This window comes from Phyllobates terribilis, unplaced genomic scaffold (genome assembly GCF_046119375.1).
Source record: "Phyllobates terribilis strain yellow unplaced genomic scaffold, ASM4611937v1 Scaffold_5__5_contigs__length_657084704, whole genome shotgun sequence".
Classification (NCBI taxonomy): domain Eukaryota; kingdom Metazoa; phylum Chordata; class Amphibia; order Anura; family Dendrobatidae; genus Phyllobates; species Phyllobates terribilis.
The window spans coordinates 332,124,966-332,150,387 of NW_027362765.1; positions in this window are offsets into that span (position 1 = coordinate 332,124,966).

A 25,422-nucleotide genomic window follows, 5' to 3' on the forward strand; every position below is an offset into this window, starting at 1 on the left:
AGCTCAACACGACGCTTTAAATGCCCCTTGGAAGAGACGTGCAAGTCGCAGTATCTTAAAAAGACGGTTTAAATGAGCCTTGGAAGAGAGGTGCAGGTCGCAGTAGCTTAACAAGACGATTTAAATGCCCCTTGGAAGAGACGTGCAGGTCGCAGTAGCTTAACAAAACGGTTTAAATACCCCTTGCAAGAGACGAGCAGGTCACAGTAGCTTAACAAAACGGTTTAAATTCCCCTTGGAAGAGACGTGCAGGTCGCAGTAGCTTAACAAGACGGTTTAAATGCCCCTTGGAAGAGCGGTGGAGGTCGTAGTAGCTTATCAAGACTGATTAAATGTCCCTTGGTAGAGACGTGCAGGTCGCATCAGCTTAACAAGACGGTTTAAATGTCCCTTGGAAGAGACGTGCAGGTCGCAGTAGCTTAACAAGACGGTTTAAATGCCCCTTGGAAGAGACGAGCAAGTCTCAGTAGCTTAAAATGACGGTTTAAATGAGCCTTGGAAGAGACGTGCAGGTCCCAGTAGATAAACAAGATGGTTTAAATGCCCCTTGGAAGAGACGTGCAGGTCGCAGTAGCTTAACAAGACGGTTTAAATGCCCCTTGGAAGAGAAGAGCAAGTCGCAGTAGCTTAAAATGACGGTTTTAATGAGCCTCGGAAGAGACGTGCAGGTCGCAGTAGCTTAACAAGACGGTTTAAATGCCCCTTGGAAGACACGAGCAGGCCGCAGTAGCTTAACAAGAGGGTTTAAATGCCCCTTGGAAGAGCGGTGGAGGTCGCAGTAGCTTAACAAGACAGTTTAGATGCCCCTTGGAAGAGACGTGCAGGTCGCCGTAGCTTAACAAGACGGTTTAAATGCCCCTTGGAAGAGACGTGCAGGTCGTAGTAGCTTAACAAGACGGTTTAAATGCCCCTTGGAAAAGACGTGCAAGTCGCAGTAGCTTAACAAGACGGTTTAAATGCGACTTGGAAGAGACGGGCAGGTCGCAGTAGCTTAACAAGACGATTTAAATGCCCCATGGAAGACACGAGCAGGTCGCAGTAGCTTAACAAGAGGGTTTAAATTCCCCTTGGAAGAGCGGAGGATGTCGCAGTAGCTTAACAAGACAGTTTAAATGCCCCTTGGAAGAGATGTGCAGGTCGCAGTAGCTTAACAAGACGGTTTAAATGCCCCTTGAAAAAGACGTGCAGGTCGCAGTGGCTTAAGAAGACAGTTTAAATGCCCCTTGGAAGAGACGTGCAGGTCGCAGTAGCTTCACAAGACGGTTTAAATGCCCCTTGGAAGAAACGTGCAGGTCGCAGTAGCTTAAAAAGACGGTTTAAATGCCCCTTGTAAGAGACGTGCAGGTCGCAGTAGCTCAACACGACGCTTTAAATGCCCCTTGGAAGAGACGTGCAAGTCGCAGTATCTTAAAAAGACGGTTTAAATGAGCCTTGGAAGAGAGGTGCAGGTCGCAGTAGCTTAACAAGACGATTTAAATGCCCCTTGGAAGAGAAGAGCAAGTCGCAGTAGCTTAAAATGACGGTTTTAATGAGCCTCGGAAGAGACGTGCAGGTCGCAGTAGCTTAACAAGACGGTTTAAATGCCCCTTGGAAGACACGAGCAGGCCGCAGTAGCTTAACAAGAGGGTTTAAATGCCCCTTGGAAGAGCGGTGGAGGTCGCAGTAGCTTAACAAGACAGTTTAGATGCCCCTTGGAAGAGACGTGCAGGTCGCCGTAGCTTAACAAGACGGTTTAAATGCCCCTTGGAAGAGACGTGCAGGTCGTAGTAGCTTAACAAGACGGTTTAAATGCCCCTTGGAAAAGACGTGCAAGTCGCAGTAGCTTAACAAGACGGTTTAAATGCGACTTGGAAGAGACGGGCAGGTCGCAGTAGCTTAACAAGACGATTTAAATGCCCCATGGAAGACACGAGCAGGTCGCAGTAGCTTAACAAGAGGGTTTAAATTCCCCTTGGAAGAGCGGAGGATGTCGCAGTAGCTTAACAAGACAGTTTAAATGCCCCTTGGAAGAGATGTGCAGGTCGCAGTAGCTTAACAAGACGGTTTAAATGCCCCTTGAAAAAGACGTGCAGGTCGCAGTGGCTTAAGAAGACAGTTTAAATGCCCCTTGGAAGAGACGTGCAGGTCGCAGTAGCTTCACAAGACGGTTTAAATGCCCCTTGGAAGAAACGTGCAGGTCGCAGTAGCTTAAAAAGACGGTTTAAATGCCCCTTGTAAGAGACGTGCAGGTCGCAGTAGCTCAACACGACGCTTTAAATGCCCCTTGGAAGAGACGTGCAAGTCGCAGTATCTTAAAAAGACGGTTTAAATGAGCCTTGGAAGAGAGGTGCAGGTCGCAGTAGCTTAACAAGACGATTTAAATGCCCCTTGGAAGAGACGTGCAGGTCGCAGTAGCTTAACAAAACGGTTTAAATACCCCTTGCAAGAGACGAGCAGGTCACAGTAGCTTAACAAAACGGTTTAAATTCCCCTTGGAAGAGACGTGCAGGTCGCAGTAGCTTAACAAGACGGTTTAAATGCCCCTTGGAAGAGCGGTGGAGGTCGTAGTAGCTTATCAAGACTGATTAAATGTCCCTTGGTAGAGACGTGCAGGTCGCATCAGCTTAACAAGACGGTTTAAATGTCCCTTGGAAGAGACGTGCAGGTCGCAGTAGCTTAACAAGACGGTTTAAATGCCCCTTGGAAGAGACGAGCAAGTCTCAGTAGCTTAAAATGACGGTTTAAATGAGCCTTGGAAGAGACGTGCAGGTCCCAGTAGATAAACAAGATGGTTTAAATGCCCCTTGGAAGAGACGTGCAGGTCGCAGTAGCTTAACAAGACGGTTTAAATGCCCCTTGGAAGAGAAGAGCAAGTCGCAGTAGCTTAAAATGACGGTTTTAATGAGCCTCGGAAGAGACGTGCAGGTCGCAGTAGCTTAACAAGACGGTTTAAATGCCCCTTGGAAGACACGAGCAGGCCGCAGTAGCTTAACAAGAGGGTTTAAATGCCCCTTGGAAGAGCGGTGGAGGTCGCAGTAGCTTAACAAGACAGTTTAGATGCCCCTTGGAAGAGACGTGCAGGTCGCCGTAGCTTAACAAGACGGTTTAAATGCCCCTTGGAAGAGACGTGCAGGTCGTAGTAGCTTAACAAGACGGTTTAAATGCCCCTTGGAAAAGACGTGCAAGTCGCAGTAGCTTAACAAGACGGTTTAAATGCGACTTGGAAGAGACGGGCAGGTCGCAGTAGCTTAACAAGACGATTTAAATGCCCCATGGAAGACACGAGCAGGTCGCAGTAGCTTAACAAGAGGGTTTAAATTCCCCTTGGAAGAGCGGAGGATGTCGCAGTAGCTTAACAAGACAGTTTAAATGCCCCTTGGAAGAGATGTGCAGGTCGCAGTAGCTTAACAAGACGGTTTAAATGCCCCTTGGAAAAGACGTGCAGGTCGCAGTAGCTTAACAAGACGGTTTAAATGCCCCTTGGAAGAGACGTGCAGGTCGCAGTAGCTTAACAAGACGGTTTAAATGCAACTTGGAAAAGCGGTGGAGGTCGCAGTAGATTAACAAGATGGATTAAATGCCCCTTGGAAGAGACGTGCAAGTTGCAGTAGCTTAACAAGACGGTTTACATGCCCCTTGGAAGAGTGGTGGAGCTCGCAGTAGCTTAACAAGACGGTTTAAATGCCCCTTGGAAGAGCAGTGGAGGTTGCAGTAGCTTACCAAGACAGTTTAAATGCCCCTTGGAAGAGACGTGCAGGTCGCAGTAGCTTAACAAGACGGTTTAAATGCCCCTTGGAAGAGACGTGCAGGTCGCAGTAGCTTAACAAGACGGTTTAAATGCCCCTTGGAAGAGACGAGCAAGTCGCAGTAGCTTAAAAAGACGGTTTAAATGAGCCTTGGAAGAGACGTGCAGGTCGCAGTAGCTTAACAAGACGGTTTAAATGCCCCTTGGAAGACACGAGCAGGTCGCAGTAGCTTAACAAGAGGGTTTAAATGCCCCTTGGAAGAGCGGTGGAGGTCGCAGTAGCTTAACAAGACAGTTTAGATGCCCCTTGGAAGAGACGTGCAGGTCGCCGTAGCTTAACAAGACGGTTTAAATGCCCCTTGGAAAAGACGTGCAAGTCGCAGTAGCTTAACAAGATGGTTTAAATGCCCCTCGGAAGAGTGGTGGAGCTCGTAGTAGCTTAACAAGACGGTTTAAATGCCCCTTGGAAGAGCAGTGGAGGTCGCAGTAGCTTACCAAGACAGTTTAAATGCCCCTTGGAAGAGACGTGCAGGTCACAGTAGCTTAAAAAGACGTTTTAAATGCACCTTGGAAGAGACAGGCAGGTCGCAGTAGCTTAACAAGACGGTTGAAATGCCCCATGGAAGACACGAGCAGGTCACAGTAGCTTAACAAGAGGGTTTAAATGCCCCTTGGAAGAGCGGAGGATGTCGCAGTAGCTTAACAAGACAGTTTAAATGCCCCTTGGAAGAGACGTGCAGGTCGCAGTAGCTTAACAAGACGGTTCAAATGCCCCTTGGTAGAGACGTGCAGGTCGCAGTAGCTTAAAAAGACAGTTTAAATGCCGCTTGGAAGAGACATGCAGGTCGCAGCAGCTTAAAAAAACTGTTTAAATGCCCCTTGAAAAAGACGTGCAGGTCGCAGTGGCTTAAGAAGACAGTTTAAATGCCCCTTGGAAGAGACGTGCAGGTCGCAGTAGCTTCACAAGACGGTTTAAATGCCCCTTGGAAGAAACGTGCAGGTCGCAGTAGCTTAAAAAGACGGTTTAAATGCCCCTTGTAAGAGACGTGCAGGTCGCAGTAGCTCAACACGACGCTTTAAATGCCCCTTGGAAGAGACGTGCAAGTCGCAGTATCTTAAAAAGACGGTTTAAATGAGCCTTGGAAGAGAGGTGCAGGTCGCAGTAGCTTAACAAGACGATTTAAATGCCCCTTGGAAGAGACGTGCAGGTCGCAGTAGCTTAACAAAACGGTTTAAATACCCCTTGCAAGAGACGAGCAGGTCACAGTAGCTTAACAAAACGGTTTAAATTCCCCTTGGAAGAGACGTGCAGGTCGCAGTAGCTTAACAAGACGGTTTAAATGCCCCTTGGAAGAGCGGTGGAGGTCGTAGTAGCTTATCAAGACTGATTAAATGTCCCTTGGTAGAGACGTGCAGGTCGCATCAGCTTAACAAGACGGTTTAAATGTCCCTTGGAAGAGACGTGCAGGTCGCAGTAGCTTAACAAGACGGTTTAAATGCCCCTTGGAAGAGACGAGCAAGTCTCAGTAGCTTAAAATGACGGTTTAAATGAGCCTTGGAAGAGACGTGCAGGTCCCAGTAGATAAACAAGATGGTTTAAATGCCCCTTGGAAGAGACGTGCAGGTCGCAGTAGCTTAACAAGACGGTTTAAATGCCCCTTGGAAGAGAAGAGCAAGTCGCAGTAGCTTAAAATGACGGTTTTAATGAGCCTCGGAAGAGACGTGCAGGTCGCAGTAGCTTAACAAGACGGTTTAAATGCCCCTTGGAAGACACGAGCAGGCCGCAGTAGCTTAACAAGAGGGTTTAAATGCCCCTTGGAAGAGCGGTGGAGGTCGCAGTAGCTTAACAAGACAGTTTAGATGCCCCTTGGAAGAGACGTGCAGGTCGCCGTAGCTTAACAAGACGGTTTAAATGCCCCTTGGAAGAGACGTGCAGGTCGTAGTAGCTTAACAAGACGGTTTAAATGCCCCTTGGAAAAGACGTGCAAGTCGCAGTAGCTTAACAAGACGGTTTAAATGCGACTTGGAAGAGACGGGCAGGTCGCAGTAGCTTAACAAGACGATTTAAATGCCCCATGGAAGACACGAGCAGGTCGCAGTAGCTTAACAAGAGGGTTTAAATTCCCCTTGGAAGAGCGGAGGATGTCGCAGTAGCTTAACAAGACAGTTTAAATGCCCCTTGGAAGAGATGTGCAGGTCGCAGTAGCTTAACAAGACGGTTTAAATGCCCCTTGGAAAAGACGTGCAGGTCGCAGTAGCTTAACAAGACGGTTTAAATGCCCCTTGGAAGAGACGTGCAGGTCGCAGTAGCTTAACAAGACGGTTTAAATGCCCCTTGGAAGAGACGAGCAAGTCGCAGTAGCTTAAAAAGACGGTTTAAATGCCCCTTGTAAGAGACGTACAGGTCGCAGTAGCTCAACACGACGCTTTAAATGCCCCTTGGAAGAGACGTGCAAGTCGCAGTATCTTAAAAAGACGGTTTAAATGCCCCTTGGAAGAGACGTGCAGCTCGCAGTAGCTTAACAAGACTGTTTAATTCCCCCTTGGAACTTGGAAGAGTTATGCAGTTCACAGTAGCTTAACAAGATGGTTTAAATGCCCCTTGGAATAGGCTTGCAGGTCGCAGTAGCTTAACAAGACTGTTTAAATCCCCCTTGGAAGAGTTATGCAGGTCGCAGTAGCTTAACGAGACGGTTTTAATGCCCCTTGGAAGAGCAGTGGAGGTCACAGTAGCTTACCAAGACAGTTTAAATGCCCCTTGGAAGAGACGAGCAGGTCGCAGTAGCTTAACAAGACGGTTTAAATGCCCCTTGGAAGAGACGTGCAGGTCGCAGTAGCTTAACAAGACGGTTTAAATGCCCCTTGGAAGAGACGAGCAATTCGCAGTAGCTTAACAAGACGATTTAAATGCCCCTTGGAAGACACGAGCTGGTCGCAGCAGCTTAACAAGAGGGTGTAAATGCCCCGTGGAAGAGCGCTGGAGGTCGCAGTAGCTTAACAAGACTGTTTAAATGCCCCTTGGAAGAGAAGTGCAGGTCGCAGTAGCTTAACAAGACGGTTTAAATGCCCCTTGGAAGAGCGGTGGAGGTCGCAGTAGCTTAACAAGACAGTTTAAATGCCCCTTGGAAGAAACGTGCAGGTCGCAGTAGCTTAACAAGACGGTTTAAATGCCCCTTGGAAAAGCGGTGGAGGTCGCAGTAGATTAACAAGATGGATTAAATGCCCCTTGGAAGAGACGTGCAAGTTGCAGTAGCTTAACAAGACGGTTTACATGCCCCTTGGAAGAGTGGTGGAGCTCGCAGTAGCTTAACAAGACGGTTTAAATGCCCCTTGGAAGAGCAGTGGAGGTTGCAGTAGCTTACCAAGACAGTTTAAATGCCCCTTGGAAGAGACGTGCAGGTCGCAGTAGCTTAACAAGACGGTTTAAATGCCCCTTGGAAGAGACGTGCAGGTCGCAGTAGCTTAACAAGACGGTTTAAATGCCCCTTGGAAGAGACGAGCAAGTCGCAGTAGCTTAAAAAGACGGTTTAAATGAGCCTTGGAAGAGACGTGCAGGTCGCAGTAGCTTAACAAGACGGTTTAAATGCCCCTTGGAAGACACGAGCAGGTCGCAGTAGCTTAACAAGAGGGTTTAAATGCCCCTTGGAAGAGCGGTGGAGGTCGCAGTAGCTTAACAAGACAGTTTAGATGCCCCTTGGAAGAGACGTGCAGGTCGCCGTAGCTTAACAAGACGGTTTAAATGCCCCTTGGAAAAGACGTGCAAGTCGCAGTAGCTTAACAAGATGGTTTAAATGCCCCTCGGAAGAGTGGTGGAGCTCGTAGTAGCTTAACAAGACGGTTTAAATGCCCCTTGGAAGAGCAGTGGAGGTCGCAGTAGCTTACCAAGACAGTTTAAATGCCCCTTGGAAGAGACGTGCAGGTCACAGTAGCTTAAAAAGACGTTTTAAATGCACCTTGGAAGAGACAGGCAGGTCGCAGTAGCTTAACAAGACGGTTGAAATGCCCCATGGAAGACACGAGCAGGTCACAGTAGCTTAACAAGAGGGTTTAAATGCCCCTTGGAAGAGCGGAGGATGTCGCAGTAGCTTAACAAGACAGTTTAAATGCCCCTTGGAAGAGACGTGCAGGTCGCAGTAGCTTAACAAGACGGTTCAAATGCCCCTTGGTAGAGACGTGCAGGTCGCAGTAGCTTAAAAAGACAGTTTAAATGCCGCTTGGAAGAGACATGCAGGTCGCAGCAGCTTAAAAAAACTGTTTAAATGCCCCTTGAAAAAGACGTGCAGGTCGCAGTGGCTTAAGAAGACAGTTTAAATGCCCCTTGGAAGAGACGTGCAGGTCGCAGTAGCTTCACAAGACGGTTTAAATGCCCCTTGGAAGAAACGTGCAGGTCGCAGTAGCTTAAAAAGACGGTTTAAATGCCCCTTGTAAGAGACGTGCAGGTCGCAGTAGCTCAACACGACGCTTTAAATGCCCCTTGGAAGAGACGTGCAAGTCGCAGTATCTTAAAAAGACGGTTTAAATGAGCCTTGGAAGAGAGGTGCAGGTCGCAGTAGCTTAACAAGACGATTTAAATGCCCCTTGGAAGAGACGTGCAGGTCGCAGTAGCTTAACAAAACGGTTTAAATACCCCTTGCAAGAGACGAGCAGGTCACAGTAGCTTAACAAAACGGTTTAAATTCCCCTTGGAAGAGACGTGCAGGTCGCAGTAGCTTAACAAGACGGTTTAAATGCCCCTTGGAAGAGCGGTGGAGGTCGTAGTAGCTTATCAAGACTGATTAAATGTCCCTTGGTAGAGACGTGCAGGTCGCATCAGCTTAACAAGACGGTTTAAATGTCCCTTGGAAGAGACGTGCAGGTCGCAGTAGCTTAACAAGACGGTTTAAATGCCCCTTGGAAGAGACGAGCAAGTCTCAGTAGCTTAAAATGACTGTTTAAATGAGCCTTGGAAGAGACGTGCAGGTCCCAGTAGATAAACAAGATGGTTTAAATGCCCCTTGGAAGAGACGTGCAGGTCGCAGTAGCTTAACAAGACGGTTTAAATGCCCCTTGGAAGAGAAGAGCAAGTCGCAGTAGCTTAAAATGACGGTTTTAATGAGCCTCGGAAGAGACGTGCAGGTCGCAGTAGCTTAACAAGACGGTTTAAATGCCCCTTGGAAGACACGAGCAGGCCGCAGTAGCTTAACAAGAGGGTTTAAATGCCCCTTGGAAGAGCGGTGGAGGTCGCAGTAGCTTAACAAGACAGTTTAGATGCCCCTTGGAAGAGACGTGCAGGTCGCCGTAGCTTAACAAGACGGTTTAAATGCCCCTTGGAAGAGACGTGCAGGTCGTAGTAGCTTAACAAGACGGTTTAAATGCCCCTTGGAAAAGACGTGCAAGTCGCAGTAGCTTAACAAGACGGTTTAAATGCGACTTGGAAGAGACGGGCAGGTCGCAGTAGCTTAACAAGACGATTTAAATGCCCCATGGAAGACACGAGCAGGTCGCAGTAGCTTAACAAGAGGGTTTAAATTCCCCTTGGAAGAGCGGAGGATGTCGCAGTAGCTTAACAAGACAGTTTAAATGCCCCTTGGAAGAGATGTGCAGGTCGCAGTAGCTTAACAAGACGGTTTAAATGCCCCTTGAAAAAGACGTGCAGGTCGCAGTGGCTTAAGAAGACAGTTTAAATGCCCCTTGGAAGAGACGTGCAGGTCGCAGTAGCTTCACAAGACGGTTTAAATGCCCCTTGGAAGAAACGTGCAGGTCGCAGTAGCTTAAAAAGACGGTTTAAATGCCCCTTGTAAGAGACGTGCAGGTCGCAGTAGCTCAACACGACGCTTTAAATGCCCCTTGGAAGAGACGTGCAAGTCGCAGTATCTTAAAAAGACGGTTTAAATGAGCCTTGGAAGAGAGGTGCAGGTCGCAGTAGCTTAACAAGACGATTTAAATGCCCCTTGGAAGAGACGTGCAGGTCGCAGTAGCTTAACAAAACGGTTTAAATACCCCTTGCAAGAGACGAGCAGGTCACAGTAGCTTAACAAAACGGTTTAAATTCCCCTTGGAAGAGACGTGCAGGTCGCAGTAGCTTAACAAGACGGTTTAAATGCCCCTTGGAAGAGCGGTGGAGGTCGTAGTAGCTTATCAAGACTGATTAAATGTCCCTTGGTAGAGACGTGCAGGTCGCATCAGCTTAACAAGACGGTTTAAATGTCCCTTGGAAGAGACGTGCAGGTCGCAGTAGCTTAACAAGACGGTTTAAATGCCCCTTGGAAGAGACGAGCAAGTCTCAGTAGCTTAAAATGACGGTTTAAATGAGCCTTGGAAGAGACGTGCAGGTCCCAGTAGATAAACAAGATGGTTTAAATGCCCCTTGGAAGAGACGTGCAGGTCGCAGTAGCTTAACAAGACGGTTTAAATGCCCCTTGGAAGAGAAGAGCAAGTCGCAGTAGCTTAAAATGACGGTTTTAATGAGCCTCGGAAGAGACGTGCAGGTCGCAGTAGCTTAACAAGACGGTTTAAATGCCCCTTGGAAGACACGAGCAGGCCGCAGTAGCTTAACAAGAGGGTTTAAATGCCCCTTGGAAGAGCGGTGGAGGTCGCAGTAGCTTAACAAGACAGTTTAGATGCCCCTTGGAAGAGACGTGCAGGTCGCCGTAGCTTAACAAGACGGTTTAAATGCCCCTTGGAAGAGACGTGCAGGTCGTAGTAGCTTAACAAGACGGTTTAAATGCCCCTTGGAAAAGACGTGCAAGTCGCAGTAGCTTAACAAGACGGTTTAAATGCGACTTGGAAGAGACGGGCAGGTCGCAGTAGCTTAACAAGACGATTTAAATGCCCCATGGAAGACACGAGCAGGTCGCAGTAGCTTAACAAGAGGGTTTAAATTCCCCTTGGAAGAGCGGAGGATGTCGCAGTAGCTTAACAAGACAGTTTAAATGCCCCTTGGAAGAGATGTGCAGGTCGCAGTAGCTTAACAAGACGGTTTAAATGCCCCTTGGAAAAGACGTGCAGGTCGCAGTAGCTTAACAAGACGGTTTAAATGCCCCTTGGAAGAGACGTGCAGGTCGCAGTAGCTTAACAAGACGGTTTAAATGCCCCTTGGAAGAGACGAGCAAGTCGCAGTAGCTTAAAAAGACGGTTTAAATGAGCCTTGGAAGAGACGTGCAGGTCGCAGTAGCTTAACAAGACAGTTAAATGCCCCTTGGAAGACACGAGCAGGTCGCAGTAGCTTAACAAGAGGGTTTAAATGCCCCTTGGAAGAGCGGTGGAGGTTGCAGTAGCTTAACAAGACAGTTTAGATGCCCCTTGGAAGAGACGTGCAGGTCGCCGTAGATTAACAAGACGGTTTAAATGCCCCTTGGAAGAGACGTGCAGGTCGCAGTAGCTCAACAAGACGGTTTAAATGCCCCTTGGAAAAGACGTGCAAGTCGCAGTAGCTTAACAAGACGGTTTAAATGCCCCTTGGAAGAGTGGTGGAGTTCGCAGTAGCTTAACAAGACGGTTTAAATGCCCCTTGGAAGAGCAGTGGAGGTCGCAGTAGTTTACCAAGACAGTTTAAATGCCCCTTGGAAGAGACGTGCAGGTCGCAGTAGCTTAAAAAGACTGTTTAAATGCACCTTGGAAGAGACGGGCAGGTCGCAGTAGCTTAACAAGACGGTTTAAAAGCCCCTTGGAAGAGCGGTGGAGGTCGTAGTAGCTTACCAAGACTGATTAAATGCCCCTAGGTAGAGACGTGCAGGTCGCATCAGCTTAACAAGACGGATTAAATGTCCCTTGGAAGAGACGTGCAGGTCGCAGTAGCTGAAAAAGACGGTTTAAATGCCCCTTGGAAAAGTGGTGGAGGTCGCAGTAGCTTAACAAGACGATTTAAATGCCCCTTGGAAGAGACGTGCAGGTCGCAGTAGCTTAACAAGATGGTTTAAATGACCCTTGGAAGAGCGGTGGAGGTCGCAGTAGCTTAACAAGACAGTTTAAATACCCCTTGGAAGAGACGTGCAGGTCGCAGTAGCTTAATAAGACGGTTTAAATGTCCCTTGGAAGAGATGTGCAGGTCGCAGTAGCTTAACAAGACGGTTTAAATGCTCCTTGGAAGAGACGTGCAGGTCGCAGTAGCTTAACAAGACGGCTTAAATGCCACTTGGAAGAGCGGTGGAGGTCGCAGTAGCTTAACAAGACAGTTTAAATGCCTCTTGGAAGAGACGTGCAGGTCGCAGTAGCTTAATAAGACGGTTTAAATGCCCCTTGGAAGAGACGTGCAGGTCGCAGTAGCTTAACAAGACGGTTTAAATGCACCTTGGAAGAGACGTGCAGGTCACAGTAGCTTAACAAGACTGTTTAAATCCCCCTTGGAACTTGGAAGAGTTATGCAGTTCACAGTAGCTTAACAAGATGGTTTAAATGCCCCTTGGAATAGGCTTGCAGGTCGCAGTAGCTTAACAAGACTGTTTAAATCCCCCTTGGAAGAGTTATGCAGGTCGCAGTAGCTTAACAAGACGGTTTAAATGCCCCTTGGAAGAGACGAGCAAGTCGCAGTAGCTTAAAAAGACGATTTAAATGAGCCTTGGAAGAGACGTGCAGGTCGCAGTAGCTTAACAAGACGATTTAAATGCCCCTTGGAAGACACGAGCAGGTCGCAGTAGCTTAACAAGAGGGTTTAAATGCCCCTTGGAAGAGAAGTGCAGGTCGCAGTAGATTAACAAAACGGTTTTAATGCCCCTTGGAAGAGCGGTGGAGGTCGCAGTAGCTTAACAAGATAGTTTAAATGCCCCTTGGAAGAAACGTGCAGGTCGCCGTAGCTTAACAAGACGGTTTAAATGCCCCTTGGAAGAGACGTGCAAGTTGCAGTAGCTTAACAAGACGGTTTACATGCCCCTTGGAAGAGTGGTGGAGCTCGCAGTAGCTTAACAAGACTGTTTAAATGCCGCTTTTAAGAGCAGTGGAGGTTGCAGTAGCTTACCAAGACAGTTTAAATGCCCCTTGGAAGAGACGTGCAGGTCGCAGTAGCTTAACAAGACGGTTTAAATGCCCCTTGGAAGAGACGTGCAGGTCGCAGTAGCTTAACAAGACGGTTTAAATGCCCATTGGAAGAGACGAGCAAGTCGCAGTAGCTTAAAAAGACGGTTTAAATGAGCCTTGGAAGAGACGTGCAGGTCGCAGTAGCTTAACAAGACGGTTTAAATGCCCCTTGGAAGACACGAGCAGGTCGCAGTAGCTTAACAAGAGGGTTTAAATGCCCCTTGGAAGAGCGGTGGAGGTCGCAGTAGCTTAACAAGACAGTTTAGATGCCCCTTGGAAGAGACGTGCAGGTCGCCGTAGCTTAACAAGACGGTTTAAATGCCCCTTGGAAGAGACGTGCAGGTCGCAGTAGCTTAACAAGATGGTTTAAATGCCCCTTGGAAAAGTCGTGGAGTTTACAGTAGCTTAACAAGACGGTTTAAATGCCCCTTGGAAAAGACGTGCAAGTCGCAGTAGCTTAACAAGACGGTTTAAATGCCCCTTGGAAGAGTGGTGGAGCTCGCAGTAGCTTAACAAGACGGTTTAAATGCCCCTTGGAAGAGCAGTGGAGATCGCAGTAGCTTACCAAGACAGTTTAAATGCCCCTTGGAAAAGTGGTGGAGGTCGCAGTAGCTTAACAAGACGGTTTAAATGCCCCTTGGAAGAGACGTGGAAGTCGCAGTAGCTTAACAAGATGGTTTAAATGCCCGTTGGAAGAAACGTGCAGGTCGCAGTAGCTTAACAAGATGGTTTAAATGCCCCTTGGAAGAGACGTGCAGGTCGCAGTAGCTTAAGAAGACGATTTAAATGCCCCTTGGAAGAGACGTGCAGGTCGCAGTAGCTTAAAAAGACGGTTTAATTGCCCCTTGGAAAAGTGGTGGAGGTCGCAGTAGCTTAACAAGACGATTTAAATGCCCCTTGGAAGAGACGTGCAGGTCGCAGTAGCTTAACAAGACGGTTTAAATGCCCCTTTTAAGAGCGGTGGAGGTCGCAGTAGCTTAACAAGACAGTTTAAATACCCCTTGGAAGAGACGTGCAGGTCGCAGTAGCTTAATAAGACGGTTTAAATGTCCCTTGGAAGAGATGTGCAGGTCGCAGTAGCTTAACAAGACGGTTTAAATGCACCTTGGAAGAGACGTGCAGGTCGCAGTAGCTTAACAAGACGGTTTAAATGCCACTTGGAAGAGCGGTGGAGGTCGCAGTAGCTTAACAAGACAGTTTAAATGCCTCTTGGAAGAGACGTGCAGGTCGCAGTAGCTTAATAAGACGGTTTAAATGCCCCTTGGAAGAGACGTGCAGGTCGTAGTAGCTTAACAAGACGGTTTAAATGCCCCTTGGAAGAGACGTGCAGGTCGCAGTAGCTTAACAAGACTGTTTAATTCCCCCTTGGAACTTGGAAGAGTTATGCAGTTCACAGTAGCTTAACAAGATGGTTTAAATGCCCCTTGGAATAGGCTTGCAGGTCGCAGTAGCTTAACAAGACTGTTTAAATCCCCCTTGGAAGAGTTATACAGGTCGCAGTAGCTTAACAAGACGGTTTTAATGCCCCTTGGAAGAGCAGTGGAGGTCACAGTAGCTTACCAAGACAGTTAAAATGCCCCTTGGAAGAGACGTGCAGGTCGCAGAAGCTTAACAAGACAGTTTAAATGCCCCTTGGAAGAGACGTGCAGGTCGCAGTAGCTTAACAAGACGGTTTAAATGCCCCTTGGAAGAGACGAGCAATTCGCAGTAGCTTAACAAGACGATTTAAATGCCCCTTGGAAGACACGAGCTGGTCGCAGTAGCTTAACAAGAGGGTTTAAATGCCCCGTGGAAGAGCGGTGGAGGTCGCAGTAGCTTAACAAGACAGTTTAAATGCCCCTTGGAAGAGAAGTGCAGGTCGCAGTAGCTTAACAAGACGGTTTAAATGCCCCTTGGAAGAGCGGTGGAGGTCGCAGTAGCTTAACAAGACAGTTTAAATGCCCCTTGGAAGAAACGTGCAGGTCGCAGTAGCTTAACAAGACGGTTTAAATGCCCCTTGGAAAAGCGGTGGAGGTCGCAGTAGATTAACAAGATGGATAAAATGCCCCTTGGAAGAGACGTGCAAGTTGCAGTAGCTTAACAAGACGGTTTACATGCCCCTTGGAAGAGTGGTGGAGCTCGCAGTAGCTTAATAAGACGGTTTAAATGCCCTTTGGAAGAGCAGTGGAGGTTGCAGTAGCTTACCAAGAAAGTTTAAATGCCCCTTGGAAGAGACGTGCAGGTCGCAGTAGCTTAACAAGACGGTTTAAATGCCCCTTGGAAGAGACGAGCAAGTCGCAGTAGCTTAAAAAGACGGTTTAAATGAGCCTTGGAAGAGACGTGCAGGTCGCAGTAGCTTAACAAGACGGTTTAAATGCCCCTTGGAAGACACGAGCAGGTCGCAGTAGCTTAACAAGAGGGTTTAAATGCCCCTTGGAAGAGCGGTGGAGGTCGCAGTAGCTTAACAAGACAGTTTAGATGCCCCTTGGAAGAGACGTGCAGGTCGCCGTAGCTTAACAAGACGGTTTAAGTGCCCCTTGGAAAAGACGTGCAAGTCGCAGTAGCTTAACAAGACGGTTTAAATGCCCCATGGAAGAGTGGTGGAGCTCGTAGTAGCTTAACAAGATGGTTTAAATGCCCCTTGGAAGAGCAGTGGAGGTCGCAGTAGCTTACCAAGACAGTTTAAATGCCCCTTGGAAGAGACGTGCAGGTCGCAGTAGCTTAAAAAGACGTTTTAAATGCGCCTTGGAAGAGACAGGCAGGTCGCAGTAGCTTAACAAGACGGTTGAAATGCCCCATGGAAGACACGAGCAGGTCACAGTAGCTTAACAAGAGGGTTTAAATGCCCCTTGGAAGAGCGGAGGATGTCGCAGTAGCTTAACAAGACAGTTTAAATGCCCCTTGGAAGAGACGTGCAGGTCGCAGTAGCTTAACAAGACGGTTCAAATGCCCCTTGGAAGAGACGTGCAGGTCGCAGTAGCTTAAAAAGGGCAGTTTAAATGCCCCTTGGAAGAGACATGCAGGTCGCAGCAGCTTAAAAAAACTGTTTAAATGCCCCTTGGAAAAGACGTGCAGGTCGCAGTGGCTTAAGAAGACAGTTTAAATGCCCCTTGGAAGAGACGTGCAGGTCGCAGTAGCTTCACAAGACGGTTTAAATGCCCCTTGGAAGAAACGTGCAGGTCGCAGTAGCTTAAAAAGACGGTTTAAATGCCCCTTGTAAGAGACGTGCAGGTCGCAGTAGCTCAACACGACGCTTTAAATGCCCCTTGGAAGAGACGTGCAAGTCGCAGTATCTTAAAAAGACGGTTTAAATGCCCCTTGGAAGAGACGTGCAGCTCGCAGTAGCTTAACAAGACTGTTTAATTCCCCCTTGGAACTTGGAAGAGTTATGCAGTTCACAGTAGCTTAACAAGATGGTTTAAATGCCCCTTGGAATAGGCTTGCAGGTCGCAGTAGCTTAACAAGACTGTTTAAATCCCCCTTGGAAGAGTTATGCAGGTCGCAGTAGCTTAACGAGACGGTTTTAATGCCCGTTGGAAGAGCAGTGGAGGTCACAGTAGGTTACCAAGACAGTTTAAATGCCCCTTGGAAGAGACGAGCAGGTCGCAGTAGCTTAAAAAGACGGTTTAAATGCCCCTTGGAAGAGACGTGCAGGTCGCAGTAGCTTAACAAGACGGTTTAAATGCCCCTTGGAAGAGACGAGCAATTCGCAGTAGCTTAACAAGACGATTTAAATGCCCCTTGGAAGACACGAGCTGGTCGCAGCAGCTTAACAAGAGGGTGTAAATGCCCCGTGGAAGAGCGCTGGAGGTCGCAGTAGCTTAACAAGACTGTTTAAATGCCCCTTGGAAGAGAAGTGCAGGTCGCAGTAGCTTAACAAGACGGTTTAAATGCCCCTTGGAAGAGCGGTGGAGGTCGCAGTAGCTTAACAAGACAGTTTAAATGCCCCTTGGAAGAAACGTGCAGGTCGCAGTAGCTTAACAAGACGGTTTAAATGCCCCTTGGAAAAGCGGTGGAGGTCGCAGTAGATTAACAAGATGGATTAAATGCCCCTTGGAAGAGACGTGCAAGTTGCAGTAGCTTAACAAGACGGTTTACATGCCCCTTGGAAGAGTGGTGGAGCTCGCAGTAGCTTAACAAGACGGTTTAAATGCCCCTTGGAAGAGCAGTGGAGGTTGCAGTAGCTTACCAAGACAGTTTAAATGCCCCTTGGAAGAGACGTGCAGGTCGCTGTAGCTTAACAAGACGGTTTAAATGCCCCTTGGAAGAGACGTGCAGGTCGCAGTAGCTTAACAAGACGGTTTAAATGCCCCTTGGAAGAGACGAGCAAGTCGCAGTAGCTTAAAAAGACGGTTTAAATGAGCCTTGGAAGAGACGTGCAGGTCGCAGTAGCTTAACAAGACGGTTTAAATGCCCCTTGGAAGACACGAGCAGGTCGCAGTAGCTTAACAAGAGGGTTTAAATGCCCCTTGGAAGAGCGGTGGAGGTCGCAGTAGCTTAACAAGACAGTTTAGATGCCCCTTGGAAGAGACGTGCAGGTCGCCGTAGCTTAACAAGACGGTTTAAATGCCCCTTGGAAAAGACGTGCAAGTCGCAGTAGCTTAACAAGATGGTTTAAATGCCCCTCGGAAGAGTGGTGGAGCTCGTAGTAGCTTAACAAGATGGTTTAAATGCCCCTTGGAAGAGCAGTGGAGGTCGCAGTAGCTTACCAAGACAGTTTAAATGCCCCTTGGAAGAGACGTGCAGGTCGCAGTAGCTTAAAAAGACGTTTTAAATGCACCTTGGAAGAGACAGGCAGGTCGCAGTAGCTTAACAAGACGGTTGAAATGCCCCATGGAAGACACGAGCAGGTCACAGTAGCTTAACAAGAGGGTTTAAATGCCCCTTGGAAGAGCGGAGGATGTCGCAGTAGCTTAACAAGACAGTTTAAATGCCCCTTGGAAGAGACGTGCAGGTCGCAGTAGCTTAACAAGACGGTTCAAATGCCCCTTGGAAGAGACGTGCAGGTCGCAGTAGCTTAAAAAGACAGTTTAAATGCCGCTTGGAAGAGACATGCAGGTCGCAGCAGCTTAAAAAAACTGTTTAAATGCCCCTTGAAAAAGACGTGCAGGTCGCAGTGGCTTAAGAAGACAGTTTAAATGCCCCTTGGAAGAGACGTGCAGGTCGCAGTAGCTTCACAAGACGGTTTAAATGCCCCTTGGAAGAAACGTGCAGGTCGCAGTAGCTTAAAAAGACGGTTTAAATGCCCCTTGTAAGAGACGTGCAGGTCGCAGTAGCTCAACACGACGCTTTAAATGCCCCTTGGAAGAGACGTGCAAGTCGCAGTATCTTAAAAAGACGGTTTAAATGAGCCTTGGAAGAGAGGTGCAGGTCGCAGTAGCTTAACAAGACGATTTTAATGCCCCTTGGAAGAGACGTGCAGGTCGCAGTAGCTTAACAAAACGGTTTAAATACCCCTTGCAAGAGACGAGCAGGTCACAGTAGCTTAACAAAACGGTTTAAATTCCCCTTGGAAGAGACGTGCAGGTCGCAGTAGCTTAACAAGACGGTTTAAATGCCCCTTGGAAGAGCGGTGGAGGTCGTAGTAGCTTATCAAGACTGATTAAATGTCCCTTGGTAGAGACGTGCAGGTCGCATCAGCTTAACAAGACGGTTTAAATGTCCCTTGGAAGAGACGTGCAGGTCGCAGTAGCTTAACAAGACGGTTTAAATGCCCCTTGGAAGAGACGAGCAAGTCTCAGTAGCTTAAAATGACGGTTTAAATGAGCCTTGGAAGAGACGTGCAGGTCCCAGTAGATAAACAAGATGGTTTAAATGCCCCTTGGAAGAGACGTGCAGGTCGCAGTAGCTTAACAAGACGGTTTAAATGCCCCTTGGAAGAGAAGAGCAAGTCGCAGTAGCTTAAAATGACGGTTTTAATGAGCCTCGGAAGAGACGTGCAGGTCGCAGTATCTTAACAAGACGGTTTAAATGCCCCTTGGAAGACACGAGCAGGCCGCAGTAGCTTAACAAGAGGGTTTAAATGCCCCTTGGAAGAGCAGTGGAGGTCGCAGTAGCTTAACAAGACAGTTTAGATGCCCCTTGGAAGAGACGTGCAGGTCGCCGTAGCTTAACAAGACGGTTTAAATGCCCCTTGGAAGAGACGTGCAGGTCGTAGTAGCTTAACAAGACGGTTTAAATGCCCCTTGGAAGAGCGGTGGAGGTCACAGTAGCTTAACAAGACAGTTTAGATGCCCCTTGGAAGAGACGTGCAGGTCGCCGTAGATTAACAAGACGGTTTAAATGCCCCTTGGAAGAGACGTGCAGGTCGCAGTAGCTCAACAAGACGGTTTAAATGCCCCTTGGAAAAGACGTGCAAGTCGCAGTAGCTTAACAAGACGGTTTAAATGCCCCTTGGAAGAGTGGTGGAGTTCGCAGTAGCTTAACAAGACGGTTTAAATGCCCCTTGGAAGAGCAGTGGAGGTCGCAGTAGTTTACCAAGACAGTTTAAATGCCCCTTGGAAGAGACGTGCAGGTCGCAGTAGCTTAAAAAGACTGTTTAAATGCACCTTGGAAGAGACGGGCAGGTCGCAGTAGCTTAACAAGACGGTTTAAATGCCCCTTGGAAGAGCGGTGGAGGTCGTAGTAGCTTACCAAGACTGATTAAATGCCCCTAGGTAGAGACGTGCAGGTCGCATCAGCTTAACAAGACGGATTAAATGTCCCTTGGAAGAGACGTGCAGGTCGCAGTAGCTTAACAAGACGGTTTAAATGCCCCTTGGAAGAGACGTGCAGGTCGCAGTAGCTTAACAAGAAGCTTTAAATGCCCCTTGGAAGAGACGAGCAAGTCTCAGTAGCTTAAAATGACGGTTTAAATGAGCCTTGGAAGAGACGTGCAGGTCGCAGTAGATTAACAAGACGGTTTAAATGCCCCTTGGAAGAGACGTGCAGGTCGCAGTAGCTTAACAAGACGGTTTAAATGCCCCTTGGAAGAGACGAGTAAATCGCAGTAGCTTAAAATGATGGTTTAAATGAGCCTCGGAAGAGACGTGCAGGTCGCAGTAGCTTAACAAGATGGTTTAAATGCCCCTTGGAAGACACGAGCAGGTCGCAGTAGCTTAACAAGACGGTTTAAATACCCCTTGGAAGAGCGGAGGAGGTCGCAGTAGCTTAACAAGACGGTTTAAATGCCCCTTGGAAGAGCAGTGGAGGTTGCAGTAGCTTACCAAGACAGTTTAAATGCCCCTTGGAAGAGACGTGCAGGTCGCAGTAGCTTAACAAGACGGTTTAAATGCCCCTTGGAAGAGCCGTGCAGGTCGCAGTAGCTTAACAAGACGGTTTAAATGCCCCTTGGAAGAGACGAGCAAGTCGCAGTAGCTTAAAAAGACGGTTTAAATGAGCCTTGGAAGAGACGTGCAGGTCGCAGTAGCTTAACAAGACGGTTTAAATGCCCCTTGGAAGACACGAGCAGGTCGCAGTAGCTTAACAAGAGGGTTTAAATGCCCCTTGGAAGAGCGGTGGAGGTCGCAGTAGCTTAACAAGACAGTTTAGATGCCCCTTGGAAGAGACGTGCAGGTCGCCGTAGCTTAACAAGACGGTTTAAATGCCCCTTGGAAAAGACGTGCAAGTCGCAGTAGCTTAACAAGATGGTTTAAATGCCCCTCGGAAGAGTGGTGGAGCTCGTAGTAGCTTAACAAGACGGTTTAAATGCCCCTTGGAAGAGCAGTGGAGGTCGCAGTAGCTTACCAAGACAGTTTAAATGCCCCTTGGAAGAGACGTGCAGGTCGCAGTAGCTTAAAAAGACGTTTTAAATGCACCTTGGAAGAGACAGGCAGGTCGCAGTAGCTTAACAAGACGGTTGAAATGCCCCATGGAAGACACGAGCAGGTCACAGTAGCTTAACAAGAGGGTTTAAATGCCCCTTGGAAGAGCGGAGGATGTCGCAGTAGCTTAACAAGACAGTTTAAATGCCCCTTGGAAGAGACGTGCAGGTCGCAGTAGCTTAACAAGACGGTTCAAATGCCCCTTGGAAGAGACGTGCAGGTCGCAGTAGCTTAAAAAGACAGTTTAAATGCCGCTTGGAAGAGACATGCAGGTCGCAGCAGCTTAAAAAAACTGTTTAAATGCCCCTTGAAAAAGACGTGCAGGTCGCAGTGGCTTAAGAAGACAGTTTAAATGCCCCTTGGAAGAGACGTGCAGGTCGCAGTAGCTTCACAAGACGGTTTAAATGCCCCTTGGAAGAAACGTGCAGGTCGCAGTAGCTTAAAAAGACGGTTTAAATGCCCCTTGTAAGAGACGTGCAGGTCGCAGTAGCTCAACACGACGCTTTAAATGCCCCTTGGAAGAGACGTGCAAGTCGCAGTATCTTAAAAAGACGGTTTAAATGAGCCTTGGAAGAGAGGTGCAGGTCGCAGTAGCTTAACAAGACGATTTTAATGCCCCTTGGAAGAGACGTGCAGGTCGCAGTAGCTTAACAAAACGGTTTAAATACCCCTTGCAAGAGACGAGCAGGTCACAGTAGCTTAACAAAACGGTTTAAATTCCCCTTGGAAGAGACGTGCAGGTCGCAGTAGCTTAACAAGACGGTTTAAATGCCCCTTGGAAGAGCGGTGGAGGTCGTAGTAGCTTATCAAGACTGATTAAATGTCCCTTGGTAGAGACGTGCAGGTCGCATCAGCTTAACAAGACGGTTTAAATGTCCCTTGGAAGAGACGTGCAGGTCGCAGTAGCTTAACAAGACGGTTTAAATGCCCCTTGGAAGAGACGAGCAAGTCTCAGTAGCTTAAAATGACGGTTTAAATGAGCCTTGGAAGAGACGTGCAGGTCCCAGTAGATAAACAAGATGGTTTAAATGCCCCTTGGAAGAGACGTGCAGGTCGCAGTAGCTTAACAAGACGGTTTAAATGCCCCTTGGAAGAGAAGAGCAAGTCGCAGTAGCTTAAAATGACGGTTTTAATGAGCCTCGGAAGAGACGTGCAGGTCGCAGTATCTTAACAAGACGGTTTAAATGCCCCTTGGAAGACACGAGCAGGCCGCAGTAGCTTAACAAGAGGGTTTAAATGCCCCTTGGAAGAGCAGTGGAGGTCGCAGTAGCTTAACAAGACAGTTTAGATGCCCCTTGGAAGAGACGTGCAGGTCGCCGTAGCTTAACAAGACGGTTTAAATGCCCCTTGGAAGAGACGTGCAGGTCGTAGTAGCTTAACAAGACGGTTTAAATGCCCCTTGGAAGAGCGGTGGAGGTCACAGTAGCTTAACAAGACAGTTTAGATGCCCCTTGGAAGAGACGTGCAGGTCGCCGTAGATTAACAAGACGGTTTAAATGCCCCTTGGAAGAGACGTGCAGGTCGCAGTAGCTCAACAAGACGGTTTAAATGCCCCTTGGAAAAGACGTGCAAGTCGCAGTAGCTTAACAAGACGGTTTAAATGCCCCTTGGAAGAGTGGTGGAGTTCGCAGTAGCTTAACAAGACGGTTTAAATGCCCCTTGGAAGAGCAGTGGAGGTCGCAGTAGTTTACCAAGACAGTTTAAATGCCCCTTGGAAGAGACGTGCAGGTCGCAGTAGCTTAAAAAGACTGTTTAAATGCACCTTGGAAGAGACGGGCAGGTCGCAGTAGCTTAACAAGACGGTTTAAATGCCCCTTGGAAGAGCGGTGGAGGTCGTAGTAGCTTACCAAGACTGATTAAATGCCCCTAGGTAGAGACGTGCAGGTCGCATCAGCTTAACAAGACGGATTAAATGTCCCTTGGAAGAGACGTGCAGGTCGCAGTAGCTTAACAAGACGGTTTAAATGCCCCTTGGAAGAGACGTGCAGGTCGCAGTAGCTTAACAAGAAGCTTTAAATGCCCCTTGGAAGAGACGAGCAAGTCTCAGTAGCTTAAAATGACGGTATAAATGAGCCTTGGAAGAGACGTGCAGGTCGCAGTAGATTAACAAGACGGTTTAAATGCCCCTTGGAAGAGACGTGCAGGTCGCAGTAGCTTAACAAGACGGTTTAAATGCCCCTTGGAAGAGACGAGTAAATCGCAGTAGCTTAAAATGATGGTTTAAATGAGCCTCGGAAGAGACGTGCAGGTCGCAGTAGCTTAACAAGATGGTTTAAATGCCCCTTGGAAGACACGAGCAGGTCGCAGTAGCTTAACAAGACGGTTTAAATACCCCTTGGAAGAGCGGAGGAGGTCGCAGTAGCTTAACAAGACGGTTTAAATGCCCCTTGGAAGAGCAGTGGAGGTTGCAGTAGCTTACCAAGACAGTTTAAATGCCCCTTGGAAGAGACGTGCAGGTCGCAGTAGCTTAACAAGACGGTTTAAATGCCCCTTGGAAGAGCCGTGCAGGTCGCAGTAGCTTAACAAGACGGTTTAAATGCCCCTTGGAAGAGACGAGCAAGTCGCAGTAGCTTAAAAAGACGGTTTAAATGAGCCTTGGAAGAGACGTGCAGGTCGCAGTAGCTTAACAAGACGGTTTAAATGCCCCTTGGAAGACACGAGCAGGTCGCAGTAGCTTAACAAGAGGGTTTAAATGCCCCTTGGAAGAGCGGTGGAGGTCGCAGTAGCTTAACAAGACAGTTTAGATGCCCCTTGGAAGAGACGTGCAGGTCGCCGTAGCTTAACAAGACGGTTTAAATGCCCCTTGGAAAAGACGTGCAAGTCGCAGTAGCTTAACAAGATGGTTTAAATGCCCCTCGGAAGAGTGGTGGAGCTCGTAGTAGCTTAACAAGACGGTTTAAATGCCCCTTGGAAGAGCAGTGGAGGTCGCAGTAGCTTACCAAGACAGTTTAAATGCCCCTTGGAAGAGACGTGCAGGTCGCAGTAGCTTAAAAAGACGTTTTAAATGCACCTTGGAAGAGACAGGCAGGTCGCAGTAGCTTAACAAGACGGTTGAAATGCCCCATGGAAGACACGAGCAGGTCACAGTAGCTTAACAAGAGGGTTTAAATGCCCCTTGGAAGAGCGGAGGATGTCGCAGTAGCTTAACAAGACAGTTTAAATGCCCCTTGGAAGAGACGTGCAGGTCGCAGTAGCTTAACAAGACGGTTCAAATGCCCCTTGGAAGAGACGTGCAGGTCGCAGTAGCTTAAAAAGACAGTTTAAATGCCGCTTGGAAGAGACATGCAGGTCGCAGCAGCTTAAAAAAACTGTTTAAATGCCCCTTGAAAAAGACGTGCAGGTCGCAGTGGCTTAAGAAGACAGTTTAAATGCCCCTTGGAAGAGACGTGCAGGTCGCAGTAGCTTCACAAGACGGTTTAAATGCCCCTTGGAAGAAACGTGCAGGTCGCAGTAGCTTAAAAAGACGGTTTAAATGCCCCTTGTAAGAGACGTGCAGGTCGCAGTAGCTCAACACGACGCTTTAAATGCCCCTTGGAAGAGACGTGCAAGTCGCAGTATCTTAAAAAGACGGTTTAAATGAGCCTTGGAAGAGAGGTGCAGGTCGCAGTAGCTTAACAAGACGATTTAAATGCCCCTTGGAAGAGACGTGCAGGTCGCAGTAGCTTAACAAAACGGTTTAAATACCCCTTGCAAGAGACGAGCAGGTCACAGTAGCTTAACAAAACGGTTTAAATTCCCCTTGGAAGAGACGTGCAGGTCGCAGTAGCTTAACAAGACGGTTTAAATGCCCCTTGGAAGAGCGGTGGAGGTCGTAGTAGCTTATCAAGACTGATTAAATGTCCCTTGGTAGAGACGTGCAGGTCGCATCAGCTTAACAAGACGGTTTAAATGCCCCTTGGAAGAGACGTGCAGGTCGCAGTAGCTTAACAAGACGGTTTAAATGCCCCTTGGAAGAGAAGAGCAAGTCGCAGTAGCTTAAAATGACGGTTTTAATGAGCCTCGGAAGAGACGTGCAGGTCGCAGTAGCTTAACAAGACGGTTTAAATGCCCCTTGGAAGACACGAGCAGGCCGCAGTAGCTTAACAAGAGGGTTTAAATGCCCCTTGGAAGAGCGGTGGAGGTCGCAGTAGCTTAACAAGACAGTTTAGATGCCCCTTGGAAGAGACGTGCAGGTCGCCGTAGCTTAACAAGACGGTTTAAATGCCCCTTGGAAGAGACGTGCAGGTCGTAGTAGCTTAACAAGACGGTTTAAATGCCCCTTGGAAAAGACGTGCAAGTCGCAGTAGCTTAACAAGACGGTTTAAATGCGACTTGGAAGAGACGGGCAGGTCGCAGTAGCTTAACAAGACGATTTAAATGCCCCATGGAAGACACGAGCAGGTCGCAGTAGCTTAACAAGAGGGTTTAAATTCCCCTTGGAAGAGCGGAGGATGTCGCAGTAGCTTAACAAGACAGTTTAAATGCCCCTTGGAAGAGATGTGCAGGTCGCAGTAGCTTAACAAGACGGTTTAAATGCCCCTTGGAAAAGACGTGCAGGTCGCAGTAGCTTAACAAGACGGTTTAAATGCCCCTTGGAAGAGACGTGCAGGTCGCAGTAGCTTAACAAGACGGTTTAAATGCCCCTTGGAAGAGACGAGCAAGTCGCAGTAGCTTAAAAAGACGGTTTAAATGAGCCTTGGAAGAGACGTGCAGGTCGCAGTAGCTTAACAAGACGGTTAAATGCCCCTTGGAAGACACGAGCAGGTCGCAGTAGCTTAACAAGAGGGTTTAAATGCCCCTTGGAAGAGCGGTGGAGGTCGCAGTAGCTTAACAAGACAGTTTAGATGCCCCTTGGAAGAGACGTGCAGGTCGCCGTAGATTAACAAGACGGTTTAAATGCCCCTTGGAAGAGACGTGCAGGTCGCAGTAGCTCAACAAGACGGTTTA